General features: G+C 45.1%; 1 pseudogene; it reads left to right on the forward strand.

Annotated features, from left to right (window-relative positions):
* Window positions 1–256: 256 nt before the first annotated feature.
* Window positions 257–1,855, forward strand: LOC125281701 (KH domain-containing protein 3-like; annotated as a pseudogene).
* Window positions 1,856–3,654: the final 1,799 nt, after the last annotated feature.

Below are 3,654 nucleotides of genomic sequence, written 5' to 3' on the forward strand. Positions count from 1 at the left end.
TATGGTGACTAACATAATGTAATAAAAAAACATTGAAAAGTAATTAAAAAATAAAGTCCTGTAGAAGGAGGCACTCTATCTGTCAAAACAATCAGACAGCCTTTGAAAGTTATAGGAACATTATAGCTAGAAAACTGACAGCTATGAAGTTTCTAAGTGAACTTCTAAACTCTAAACCACTTTCCCTTGGTTCCGTGAAAGAAAACATTTTATTTCAAAAATTCACTTGACACTTATTCTGTTGTTGTTGCTGTTGATGACCGCTCTTCAGTTCCACCTGAAAAAGTATATTTCTCATTTTGATAAACCTAGCACATTAGGCATCGGCACCCACTGCCACCACTGCCTTCAAAGCTTCCACTTCAAGCTTCAGTCTCCTTACCAGCCTGCAAGTCTCTAGTTTTTCATTCACCCTGAACTAATAGTGCCCACAACTCTGTCTCTCATTTTCTGCTTTCCTCCTGGAATTCAGCTACCTCATCCTCAGCTTCCTGGATGCTAATCAGAAACAAAGTGGGAAAGAGAACTATAAAAACCACGAGGGTCCTCTTGAGATGATCACAGAGCAACTCAGGAATTGTTGCCTGGGTGCTCTTGCTACTACTGTAAAATCTACTTCACAAACAACAACAACAACAACACCAAATGTGCATGCACACAAAAGAAAGGAAGTCACGGGATCCAGAGAGCCCAGGATCTAACACCAGGAAAGGCTATAGTAACCCACAGGACTGTGGGCCTGAAAGCAGCTAACCCAGACTGGAGCAGTCAAGACTGAAGGAGCAGTACTCTCAAGATGAAATGATAAAGTTCCTGCTGTGCTTGAAGGTCCAGAGAAGAAATTTACACAGCTGGGGAGTGTGGAGATAAAGGAGGATGTAGAAAAATAAGCATTTTAAAAGAAAAAGAAGCATTTGAACAAAAGGGCAATTAATGACATCAAGAAAAACAAAACTTTATGCAAGAAATTGTAGTAAACTATTGCAGCTACAGATACTATTTACAAGGTCATAATAATATAAACATGAACACTGATCTAACAAAATCATATTACTGAACTGGGAGGCTCCCAGGTCTGATATATATAGGCTTTCCATGCAAAAGTCATTCCAGCCCCTCAGGAACGCTGATCCCATTAAAACTGCGGGAAAGCACGTGTGTCTCTGCACATACCAGTTCGCTTCTCTTAAAGGCGGTTTCCAATGCTGGTGCAGCTGGAGCAGGAAAAAGGGACGCTAGTCACGGTGCTCGGTAACCTCAGCAAGCGGCCCTACTGGTTCCACTCCCAGTATCTGAAGAGTCCAAAGGCAGTACGCCTCAAGGCTAGCTGGTGGAAGCAATCTCCCGCTGGGGAGGAAAGCACATCCCGCACGTGGAGTGTATGTCACAGACCCTACTTCATGTTAATCAGTGGAACCCCGAGGGCGAAACTGAGACCTTGATATTTGGTCAGCCTTATTACCAGAAAGATGTAGCCAAGATGATCGTGAATTTGGCTGACTATCACCGCCAACTGTGGGCACAAAGCTCAGAGGAGGTCCCTGCCCAGGAGGCATCCACCCAGCGGTCCCCCGAGGCTGCCCACGAGGCGGCGACCCAGAACTCCCCCAGCACTGCCCGCGAGGCAGACACCCGGACTCCCCCCCCCACCAGCGCTGCACGCGAGGCGGCCACCTGGAGCTCCCACCCGGCGCAGCTCTCCAGGAGGCCACCCGGAGCTCCCCCCGGCGCAGCCCGCGAGGCTCCCCCTGGCGCTGCCCGGGAGGCGGTGACCCGGAGCTCCCCCACAGCCGCCCGGGAGGTGCCCACCCAGCAGTCCCCCAATGCTACCCAGGACCCGGTTACCAGGTCATGAAAGCACTTCAGGCCCGGGAGCAGGAGCCAGGCAAGGATAAAGTGGAAGACCTTGCTGCTGCTCTATTCATCTAAGTCCCACTTCTTCAGGCAGAAGCTGGGGAAAGAATGGTGTGGGTAGTTCTCGGTCCCCATCCCCAGGTAAATGTTTGCAAACACTGATCTAAAGAGTTCTAATAAAGAATCGAATTTCCCTTAAAAAAAAAAAAATAGGTGATGGGGATTAAGGAGGACACGTGATGAGCACCAGGTGTTGAATATGTGTTGAATCACTAAATTCTACACCTGAAACTAATATTACACTATATGTTAACTGAAATTTAAATAAAAACTTCAAAAAAAGAGAAAGAAATGAGCTATCAAACAATGAAAAAACATGGAAGAACCTTAAATGCTATTACTAAGTGGAATAAACCAGTCTGGAAAGGCTACAAACTGTATGATTCCAACTATGACATTCTGGAAAGAGCAAAACTATGGAGACAATAAAAAGATTTATACAGGGTAAGAGGTAAAAAACGACCCACACAGAAGCATTTCCACCGTGTTTCCCAAGATTCAAACTTTACCGCTTAGGTTTGATACATTCGGCGGGAGAATGTCAGGGACAAGAAGGAAACCTTAAAAGTGTTCAAACAGCAAGATTAAAAATTCAAACAGTGAGTTGATGTGGCTGGCCATGCCTCCTACCTTGGGCTGACCAAGTCTCTCCCTGGAGATTTACTTGGGGCTCAGGAACCCGGCTCAGCGCTGCAGGACCAGAAGCCATTCCCCATGCCAAAGCGGACTTCAGAGCCAGGCGGGGGGCGGGGAAGTCTGTGCCTGAGCATGCGCCTTATTGGCTCCTGCCCAGAGGCTGTTGGGGAGCGCGTGCTCCCACCTGCAGCCAGTTAGCTTCCAATGGTCCTGCATGTGCTCTTGGCTCTAGGGAGGCCCAAAGGCAGCTGTGCTGCTTCCTTGTTTGTTACTAAGGCACTGTGATTGGCAGCCCTGGAGAGTCTACTTTTTCCAACTGTATTAAGGAGACCCAGGAAAAAAAAATTAACGCTTGCCAGGGGTGGAGGTGGAGGAAAGATTAACAGAGGACGCAGGATTTTTAGGGCAGTGAGAATACCCTGTATGCTATTATAAGGATGGCTGTGTCATTATATATTTGTCCAAAACCATGGAATGTACTCCAAGAGTGAACTTTAAGGTAAACTGTGGACTTTGGGTGCTTATGATGATATCAATGTCCACTCATCCTTGGTAACAATGTACCATTCTGGTGAGTAGTCAGTAATGGGGGAGGCAATGGAGGACTCTGTGTGTGTGTGTGTGTGTGTGTGTGTGTGTGTGTGTGTGCGCACACTCACGCAGGGGATATATGGGAAAATCTCTGTGCCTTCCTCTCAATTTTGTTGTAAACCTGAAACTGCTCTAAAAAAAATGGATGTCTTAAAAAAAGAATGCTGTCAGACGTCTGTCAGAAGATATAGTAGGTATAAATACACACCCAAATAAAGTACAAAAAAGCTTAATAAAACATATGATACACCAGCACACTCATCATACATAAGAAACATAATATTGTGAGAAACAACAGATTAGTAAATAAAACTTCAATTTCAGAATAAACATCTTTGAGCATCCCAGAATCCAAAGCAAGAAAGGAAGCTAAATAAATTATAGTGTTCTAATTGTATAATGAGACAATATAAATCAGAGAAGCAAAATTTTACATAGCATGATACTTGGAAAATAATTGATTCAGTTGGGTTCCCCATGGTTTTATTTTAAAAAATTATTTTACAACTTTCC

Source organism: Ursus arctos, unplaced genomic scaffold (assembly GCF_023065955.2).
Source record: "Ursus arctos isolate Adak ecotype North America unplaced genomic scaffold, UrsArc2.0 scaffold_4, whole genome shotgun sequence".
In the NCBI taxonomy this organism is placed as follows: Eukaryota; Metazoa; Chordata; class Mammalia; order Carnivora; family Ursidae; genus Ursus; species Ursus arctos.